Here is an 11,090-nt window from a genome sequence, read left to right as displayed (position 1 = left end):
CAGCTAAAGCTGATGCCTACGTCTACCTGCCCATAACTTGCTGTCTATAAGGCAAGGTAGTAACAGCAGAGGGAGTTGTTGTTACTATAGTTTTTAAATTATTATCATCACCCAGGCTTATTTTAAAACTTGGAGTAGAGCCTGTTGTAGGAAAGACACCACACTGCAACCATGCACTCAACTCATTCACTACCCAGGTTTGTTCAAATTTCTACCCATTAGGCAATGCCCTAAGGTGTAAGTCAAGAATTTAGAGGAAGGCATTCTGAGTGGCTTGGCTCATAAATTACCAGGTTAGAATCTGCCAATATTAGACTTAAGAACACTCCAGAGGACAGGGAGAATGAAAATTCAAGTTTTTCTATAGTCTAGAAGCCAAGGATGTAATTAGCTAACTGAAAACAGAGGTTAGTAAGTAGAAATATTCTTGTGTATAACCACTGCAGTATCTGTCTTTGGAAATGAAACCTACTCTGTGGATCCAAGAATACTATGGAGGTGCTGATTGTCATATTCAAGTATACGTCAAGACTCTAAATTCATTCTAGCCTTTCAACTAGCTTTCAGAGTGAATAGTAGAGAAATACAATAATCAACAGGTTACACTGTATGTTATACTTTGAATATGCTATTTGAAACTTCCCCTTTGTATCTAGGATTTATTTCTTGTAATAAATTATCTAATACAAGACCCAACAGGCCAAACAAATGTCAATCTCAGATGCAGAAGTTGTTTAATAAATATAGAAAAGAGCCCCAAAGGTTCTATATAGACCTGAGCTTGCTGCTAGATAAAATACTGATCTAAAAGACCATGTCTCAGTCAGCCTCATAAACTGCTACCAACTGTCAAAAAGCCAACTCCTACAAATAGAAGGGAGAGATTATGAAAGATGTTTTTACTATCAGTGAAAACTAGTTATTATTAAATTCTTGAAAAACTGTGAAGATTGTTTTACTTATAATTCTGACAACTTAATAAATCACATCTTACTCTCTCTGGTACTGTCCATGAAGGTAGAGTTCTTACATCCCTCAAATGCTATATTTATGTACTCGATAATGTCCTAGAAACTATTAGCGACTTGCGTATTTTCTACTTTCTTCTGAATAGCACAAAGATATTAAACTAAAACCTGCTTAACAATCCGTTGACCAAGCTAATATAAACAGGATGATCCAAACCAAGAGAGTCCATGAAATTCCAGTGCAACCCCAAATCTCAATAGCACACAATTCAAAGGTATCGAGAAAAGGATGTAAACATGATTTCCACTGCAGAAAACAAAGCAGATTACTCAGCCTGGTCCTGTCACCCCCAGGCAAGACTTTCTACTGAGAATGGGAAAAAATGTTAATCTAATCCAGTTCAAATGCCTACTTGTAGGTCAGGTTTAGACAAGGCTTTGTGGCACATAATCTGAATCTCAACACTCAGAAGGCAGAGGCAGGCAGATCTCAGTTTGAAGCCAATTTGGTCTACAGAACAAGTTCCAAGACAGTCAGGGCTACACAGAGAAACCCTATCTCAAAAAAAAAAAAAAAAAAAAAAAAAAAAAAAAAAAGTCTACCCATATCATTAAGCCCAAGTCTAATTTATTATTTGAAATGGTAGATCGTAAAATGCAAACTTTTTTTTTTGGGGGGGGGGCAGGGTTTCTCTGAAGCTTTGGAGCCTGTCCTGGAACTCCCTTTGTAGACCAGGCTGGCCTCGAACTCACAGAGATCCGCCTACCTCTGCCTCCCAAGTGCTGGGATTAAAGGCGTGCGCCACCACCGCCCGGCAAAATGCAAACTTTTATAAACAAAATTGAAGGAGCTAGAAATAGGGCTTTGTGGTTAATAGTATTTGTTGCTCTTGCAGAGGACTTGGGTTTGGTTTCCAAAACCAAATGGGTCTAGTTCCAGAAAATCCAGGGAATCAGACTCCCTCTTCTGGCCTTATCAGTAACTGCACGTTCACATATTGTACAGACATGCAGGCAAAACCATATACATAAAATAAATCCTTTAAAAAAAGAATGAAGGGCCGGGCGTTGGTGGCGCACGCCTTTAATCCCAGCACTCGGGAGGCAGAGGCAGGGGATCTCTGTGAGTTCGAGGCCAGCCTGGTCTACAAAGGGAGTTCCAGGAGAGGCTCCAAAGCTACAGAGAAACCCTGTCTCGAAAAACCAAAAAAAAAAAAAAAAAAAAAAGAATGAAGGGTTTCAATAATACCTATCTTATAAAGCAGAAAAGTTGAGTGTGGTGGTGAATGACTGGTGACTGTGGTGGAAGCTGGTGTTAAAGTGGGGCGAAATGGGGGCAGCAAAACCCAGAGAAGTGTAATAAAAAATTGCATAGCTGAGGTTGGGGGATGGGAAGGAAATGACAGCTGGGGCTAGCAGCAGGGAAAAAGAGCTCTTCAGCTCAGGAAAAACTGGATATGTAGATATGAACAGAGTGCAAAGAGAAATGGAACACAGAAGAAGACCCAAGCTGAACCCAATCTCAAGAAAACTATCTCCACATACATCTTAAAAAAGAAAAAGGAATTTTTAACACCAAATTCTCACTTGCTTTCAAGGCAACCAAGGTACAAGTAACATCAACTGACTACTACCAAGGTCAGGCCTTTAAATCTTGCCTATACTTGACACTATCAAAAAAGGAGGGAGGGAGGGAGGGAGGGAGGGAGGGAGATGCTGTTCTCTCCTTCATATCTCAAAATAAAAAAAAAATGATGGCAAAAGATTCAAGAAACTATCTATTCTCTTCTCTCTCATACACAGACAAATTCAAATCACCTACCTCAAAAACACTGAGCAGGACCTACTGATAGCTCAATGTGGTTACAGGGAATGAGTATTTCAAATCTGCATGGATTACTATAAAAATGTCACAGACCTATCTTTACTGTTAATTAAGCAGACTGTGCATCACTATCACTTAACACCAAATTGGTCAAAAGTCCACAGGCACTCATTCCATGTATTCCAACCAAGGATAAGGCAGTCCTGAAGACCTCAAATAGGACAACCTCATTTTCTGCAACAGAAGATGTTGGGGAAAGAGGGCATGCTGGTGAACTCTTGGATTATCCTGATCATTAGCACTAGGTAGAGATGGCAGTCATCACAAAGCATTTTCCAAATTCAAGCCTGTGCCTTTCAATCAAGCAAACATGTCAAAAGTGTATTAAGATCATTATAAGCCAAAGCCTACCTTTGATTCTAAAATTATACCATCCAAAATAGCAACAGGACTTCGGCTAGCATAAATTAACTAGCTTTTCTGATTTGGAAAAATTGGGAAATCTAGTTGATCCCAAAAGATAATAAATCTGCATAGTGTAGTGATTAAATTTAACAAATAAAATGCCTGGGTTCACATGAGGTCCTGTTACTAACTGTCTAACCTTAGTTAAGTGGCCTAACCTCTCTGATCTTCATCTGCTTAATCTGTAAAAAGGAGCTAATAATAGCAATTTCCTTGGAGGGTTATTGTGAGGATTAAATAAAACAACACAGCTTACAACAAACAGCACTGGACACATACTAAGCACTCAATAATGTACCTATTATTGTAAGCCTCCAAAGAAATAAATGCTGAACAGACTGCATAACAGCAACATTCAGCATTATTTTTACAACAGCCTAAGAAACAGAACATCACAAACACAATAAATTTAACTTAGAATTCAACTTTTTAAAAGTAACTAACTTTTCAAATAAAATGAGGACTACTGTGGCAATGTAAACAGGACAATGTAAAGTAAGAGAATTCTTCAATCCTTCCTATTCTTAGAGCAAACTAGACTTGATACAGTGGTAACAATAGACACAGGAATGTTGATACAATAAATTGGCTCAGAGATATAAGCCACTGAACCTGAAAGATTATGAACAATGGGGGAAATCCAGTAAGAGCAGAGTTAGTACAACATTCTAGTCCAGTCCAGACTACAAATAAAACCCTGCTTCAGAAACACAGAAAAAGAGAGAGAGAAAGAGAAAGAGAGACAGACAGACACAGACACAGACAGAGAGACAGACAACACATATTCTCCTTATGAAAGGAACAAGTTCAGGTGGGGAAATGAAGCATCCACAAGCATTTGTCAAGCTATTTTTCCTTTGAAATATTAAGTAACCCACTTTACTGGGAGGTTTTGTTTATGTAGCCCAGGCTGGCCTTGACCTCACCATCCTATTGCCTCAGCCTCCAGAGTGGGGGATTATAGTGGTGGGCCACCTAGCAGAAAGGTGATTCATTTTTTAATTCCACAAATAACTCTCAAGCTGCTAGGGTACTTGAGCCCAGCAGAGCTTGTTTTCTGATCTGTTTATAAGCCAAAGAACGTGCATAATGAAAGGTTTGGCTCAAAAAGTAAACGCTCTCATATTTATGCAAATGCTTATTTTAAAAGCTTTTTTGTCCCAAAAGACCAACAAAATGGTACTCTTTGAGAACAGAAGCAATTTTAAAAAAAGGAAAAAATTGTAGATGAAGAGCATTTTAGAAATAAACTTCAGCTGATCCTATGGCTAGGTTTTATTGAAAACAAAATGTGAATGATATGCTATAAAGGTTGAATATACCAACTTGATAATTTTTTGCATGACTAACATTAAGTCATGCTTCTGATTCTTTTAGGATTATCTATGTACATCCTTGCAAGATTCACTTTTAACAAAGAATTCTGCTGTCAGTTTAACAACAGCAACAAATACATCTGTCTTCAGTATCTGCCAACCCTCAATACATGATCAGGCATCCTCTACCAGGCCTCAGGCAAGGTCTGATCACTCTAGTCTATCTTCATGAGAATTCTGTTCAAAACCAGGCAAGGGGGCACGACTTTAATTCCACTACTTGCAGGCATAGGCAGGTGGATCTCTTTGAGTTTTAAGGCCAGTTTGCATATAATGTGTTCCAGGACAGCCAGGGCTACATAGTTAGAAACTGTTTTAAAAAAAGAATCCTGTTAGGTTGGTTTGTTCTGAATCCCCCACTGAACACTGACCCCCATCATTCTCCTCAGCTATAAATTCCAGCTTGCTGTGCTATATTCAGGGTGGAACCTAACCCTCTACTGTAAAGTACCACTGAAGCTGTCTCTATATTTACTGTCTAAACAAAGTCTTCATCATGCTTTAACAAATAGCACCAAATAATTCATCCATAAATTAAACAAACCATTCTCAGAAACTATGAGAAATTTAAAAAAGCTCATCTCCACTACTTTTTCTGTGAGGCATAACTTTCTACAGTGTTAACTTCTGATAACAAGTTCAACGTCTCTGACAACTTCTTACAATCAGTTTTAAATCATAAAGGTACAGTTTATGATGGATCTGATGGTTCACACTTAGAATTCCAGAATTCTGATGACTGAGGCAGGAGAAGTGCTATGAGGCCAGCTGGCGCTACAGAGACCTTGCCTCAAACACAAAACAAAAAAAATCCAACACCACACAATTCATCTCATTCTGCCATCACAACAAATTCCGTGAGCATAACACCAGCTGTTCAAACTGATCAGATAATCTAGGAAAAAAATTAGTTCAAAGAAGTAGCAAACCTGTGCGTGAGTGGGGGTGGGGGGGCTCAAGAGGAGAGAGACGGGAGTGGTTTCTGTTTGCTTTTTGGAGATGGGGTTTTTCTGTGTAGTCTTGGCTGTCCTGGAACGTACATTGTAGAACTGTAGACCAGGCCAGCATTCAACTCAGAGATCCAGCTGCCTTTGCCTCCCTGGAAAGCTGAGATTAAAGGCCTTTGCCACCATCAACCGGCTTTCTCTGTTTTTTAAAACATTCAGCAGTCAATTACATTGTACAGTGGGAAATTTCTTATTCACCTTTTAGGCTGTTAGGTGACAGTAGTTCTCCTTCAGCTACTGAACTTTTTTCTAAACAGAAATTGTGTTGCTATAGATCAAAGGCAAAATTTCCTTAGATGATAAAACTGGAGAGCAGTGATTCTTGGACTTTTTCATGTATCAAAATCATTTGGAGAGCTTACTAAAACAGACTGCTGACTCCAACCCCAGAGTTCCTGACTTTGTCAATCTGAAGTGAGGCCTGAGAGAGTATGTTCAAATTCTGATGCTAATACATACATCTGGTCCAGGGACCACACTTTAATGTCTAAGATACTCTGAAACGGCTACAAACCCAAGTTGTTCAAACAGAAGGAAAGTAAGAGAATTTAAGCCACAAAGTTATTTTAAAAACTATATAAAGGTTCTTCCAGAAGGTGAGTTTATGTTCCAAGACCAAAAGTAAAAACAAAACACTCCAAAGCCATGACTTTTGCTTTGTAGTTGTATGTTTGGTTTTGATACAGGGTCTGACACAGCTCAGATGGCCCTCAAACTACCAACGTAGCCAGCACTGGCTTTGAACTCCTGATCTTCCTCCCTTGGCTTCCAGAGGGATAAGGATTAAAAACAAATGCTGCCATCCCTGGTGTGTCTTGTCTTTTCAATTTATTAATCTATAAACTGAGAACATACCTGCAATATAATTTGTTTGCTGAAGGCTCATTTTCCAAGTGTATAAGAACAGTTTTTAAACTTTGTCGCTTAAAATCTGAGATACTGCATGTTGACAGAGTCAGGAAAAAAACATAACAATAACAACAACAACAACAAAATTCTATCTGGTTAAAAGTCTTGAAAGGCTTGGGTGTGGTGGCACATGCCTTAATCCCCAGCACTGAAGAGGCAGAAGGAGGCATATCTCTGTGAATTTTGAGGCCAGCCTGCTCTACATTGTGAGTTCCAAGACAGCCAGAGCTACACAGTGAGATCAGGGGAATGAGGGATAGGGATCTCCTGAAGAAAAAAAAAAACTACAACTCAGAATAGAAGGAATACGTCTCAACATAATAAAGGCTATACACTACAAGCCTACAATGTTTCATTGAATGGGGGTGGGTGGAGAACCTCGAAAGCCTTTCTACTAAAAGCAAGAACAAGGCATAGAATAGATGTCTATTTTCTCCACTCTCATTCAATATAGTACTGGACGTTTAAGCTAGAGTAGTAAGACAAGGGAAGTAAATAATAGGGATGCAGACAAGAAAGGAAGAAATCAGAGTATCTCTATTTGCAGATAGTATTGCATATTCCATACATAAGAGACCCTAAAAACTCAAAACTCTTAGAACTGTTAACACTTTGCACAACATAGCAGGACACAAAATTAACACACAAAAATCAGTAGCTGCCTTATATACCAATGACAAACTGAAAAAGAAATCAGGGAAAAAAAATCCCATTCACAATGACCTCAAAAACAAAAATGAAAACTGCAGAATAAACCTAACCAAAACTACAAAAGACTCTAAAAATGAACTGTAAAATATTAAAAAAAGAAATTGAGAAAATACTAATCAATAAAAAGCTCTCATGTTCTCCAGGCGGTGGTGGCGCACGCCTTTAATCCCAACACTTGGGAGGCAGAGGCAGGCGGATCTCTGTGAGTTCGAGACCAGCCTGGTCTACAAGAACTAGTTCCAGGACAGGCTCCAAAGCAACACAGAGAAACCCTGTGATGGAGGAGGGTCATCTGTCTATGTGTTACATGCATCATCCCAACTTGTAAGAAAGGAAATACATAGAATCTCAGCCTAAAACCCAGGGTTAAACAAATTCCTTCCTACACTCTAAAGAAGACTGAAAAAGAAAAACAAACAATATTTCAGGGAAACATCTAGAGAAACCGTAACTTCTATCTTAAATAGTAATTTTAAAAAGTTCATCAGGTATTGGAATATTTACGTGTTTTTTTCCCTACCTTCTTGGCCTCATCTATATTTCTGCAAAGATTAACTAAATCTGATTTTTGAAAAATACAGGATATGCTGGGCATGGTGGTACACACCTGGAATCCCAGCACTCAGGATAGAGGCAGCCTAAACTACACAAACCCTTTCTCGAAAGTAAAGAAAGTTGTGAAATGATTCAAATGTTAAAGCAAAGTAACTTAATGTTACAAAATCATGAGGACCCCATAAGTTTAATATCTGCTAAGTATATGTGTATGTGCATTTTTAAAAAAAAAATTCAAAATGAGAACAGAGCACTGATCTATGCTTGAAATCTGAGCACTGTGAAGATGGAGGCCAGTGGGTTTCTGGGGCTTGCTAGCCAGCCAGGCCTAGACTAGTAGAAGACTCTGCCTTTCCAAAAAAAAAAAAGGGACTAAACAGAGGGTGGCTGCAGACTGAGGAGCAATACCTCAAGTTGTCCTCTGGCCTCCACATGCATGCACAAATACAATGCACCTGCATACATATATGAACACTCCATATGTGTAACATGCATATACATGTGTTCCCCCACTCCCTGTCCCAAACAAAAGCGAAATGATGTGACACAGGCTTCTGACCAGGAGACTCTGTTTCAATAATGATACAGAATGGAGTTTCCTTCCCCTCCTAGGCTCCCATGGCCTCTTGATTTTAAAAACTGAGTCTATTCAACAGGACTTTATCAACTGTTATGTTGAAATTGAACAACAATACTGACTGACTGCAGTACTGGAGATAGATGATAACACCTCATGCATACTATAGAAGTGCTATGCTACTGGGATATATATCCTTGGGCCTGTTTCTTCCTTTTTAAAAATTTTTCAGACAAGGGTTTCATTAAGTTGCCCAGGTTGGCCTGGTCATGAATTCATTCTGCAGCCCAGGCTTTCCTTGAAATTGCTATCCTCCTGTCTTTGTGGGATTACTAGTCTGGCTTACTCTGAATGGTTAAGAGTAAGTTATAATGGACCAGTAAGATGGCACAGCATGAATATGTGCTTACTACTCAAGCCCAAGTTTAGTTCACCATGATAGAAGAAGAAAACCAACTAGACAACGTTGTCTTACGACCGCTACACATCTGACCCCTCTAAACACAATCAACCTTTAAAAAAATAATGCCTCCTTTTCAATATAAAATGAAAAAAAAATATTGTCTCCTTTATGTAAAAGACCACATTAACAATAATATCAAAATATCAAATTTTACCACAACTTTATGCTTTAGAGTGCCAACTATTTTTAGATGGTGAAATTAAGCAAGATTCCAATATTTGGCATAGTATACTATTTATAAAAGGCTGTACTTCTTCTCAACTCTCAACAATTTATACAATTACAGTTCATTCAGTAACATGGCAAGTCATGTTTGAATAAAACAATTTCACACTCATTAAATAGGAATTTATCATATATTCATCCTACTGCTAAAAGAATTAAACAGATCCTACTTACAAAATTTGTTATTTAACTATACAGTCAATTAGTAACACTTCCTTAAAATTTAACACACTTATAGAAAATTAAATAGCTGTGCGGTGGTGGCACAGGCCTTTAAACCTGGCACTATGGAGGCAAAGGGAGGAGTATCTTTGAGTTCAAGGCTAGCCTGGTCTACTGAGCAAGAAAAAAGAAGGGGAGGGGAGGAGCTTATTCAGCATGGGGGAGGGGGATGAGGTACCAAGGCATTAAAAGACATAGAGAAATCTTAAATGTGTACTGAAAACTGGAAGAAGTCAGTCTGAAAAAGCTATTACATAGAATGATTCCAATTAAATGACACTGTGAACAGCAAAGCTATGGAGACAGTAAAAAGATCAGAGGATTCCAAGAGGTAAATGGAAGGAGGTATATAGGTATAGAGGATTTTAGAGCAGTGGATCTACTCTCTGGTCCTGTAATACTGGAACACACATATGTGATTGTATACATATATAACCACTATACATAGTTGTGTGTATATAACTTATTAAATATATTTTATATTTATATATAACCATGTTAATCATATCAATATATTTATAATAAAAATTGTATCACTGCTATAGTCTTAATTATTTTGTGTGTGTGGTGTATGCTCATCTGTGTATATATGTGTGCATATATATACAGACCTGAGGTCAATAGTGGATGTCGATCCCTATCAGTCTCTGCCTTAAATTTTTGAGACAGGGTCTATTGCTAAATCTGTAGGTGTTCAGGGCTGGAGAGGTGGCTCAGTGGTTAAGAGAACTGGCTGCTTGTGCAGAGGACCTGGGTTCAATTCCCAGCACCCACAAGGCAGCTCATTCCTACCTGTAATTCCAGTTTCAGAGTATCCTACACTTTCACATAGATATACATGCAGGCAAAACTCTAATGCACATGAGATAATAAAAAACAAATTTAAATCTGTAGGTGTTCAAGTCAGTTGCTACAACTGGCTGAATGAGCTGTATCTTGCCTGACTCCACCTCCCCAGCACTACAGAGGGGTACTCCCACACCAGGCTTGTACCTGGCTACTGGTAATTTAAACTCAGGTTTCCATGTTTGCCTAACAAACACTTTATCATCTTAGCCAACTCCCCAGCCCTCATTAATTCTTTTTTCCTTTTTAAAATAACAATATTTTATATAGCCTTAGTGGGCCTAAATTCACAATGTAAACCAGGCTAGTCTTAAACTTCTAATGATCTTCCTTCCTACCTCTGTCTCTCAAACTCAGGCTCTGGAGTTACAGGAGTGAAGCCACTACACCTCCCCCCACACACACACATATTATGTGGGGCTGGGTCGATGATTACCGGTACTTGCTCCTTTTCAAGAAGACTGAAGTACAGCTCCCAGAACTCACTGGGCAGTTCACAACTGCCTCTAATTCTAGCTCCAAGAGTTCAGATACCCTCTTTCGGCCTTAGCAGGCACCTCTATGAATATAGCACACAGACACATATATACATAAATAAAAAACAAAAAATAAAATCTTTTAAAAATTATGTCAAAACCCATAAAATGCAAAACACCTGCATAAATCCCAAAATCAACTATGGACTTTTAATCATAATGAATTGGGGTTCCTCAACTGCAACAAATGTGCCTATTGGAGGATGTTACAGTAAGAGAGACTATGTGTGTAAAGGGACAAGAATGGGAAGGGAACTGTCTATACCTTCTCATTCTGTTGTGAACCCAAAAACATTCTCTCTCTCTCTCTCTCTCTCTCTCTCTCTCTCTCTCTCTCTCTCTTTTTTGAATTTTCGAGACAGGGTTTCTCCGTAGCTTTTGGTTCCGGTCCTGGAACTAGCTCTT

General features: G+C 38.6%; 1 protein-coding gene across 2 annotated transcripts in view; it reads right to left on the bottom strand.

The window, feature by feature from the left end:
* The window catches only part of Nptn (neuroplastin), an 80,537-nt gene that overhangs the window by 38,280 nt on the left and 31,167 nt on the right, over positions 1–11,090 (bottom strand). The window lies entirely within an intron of this gene.

This window comes from Microtus ochrogaster, unplaced genomic scaffold (assembly GCF_000317375.1).
Source record: "Microtus ochrogaster isolate Prairie Vole_2 unplaced genomic scaffold, MicOch1.0 UNK49, whole genome shotgun sequence".
In the NCBI taxonomy this organism is placed as follows: domain Eukaryota; kingdom Metazoa; phylum Chordata; class Mammalia; order Rodentia; family Cricetidae; genus Microtus; species Microtus ochrogaster.
Note: the sequence above shows the minus strand (reverse complement) of the source record. Positions and strands in the feature narration are given on the sequence as shown.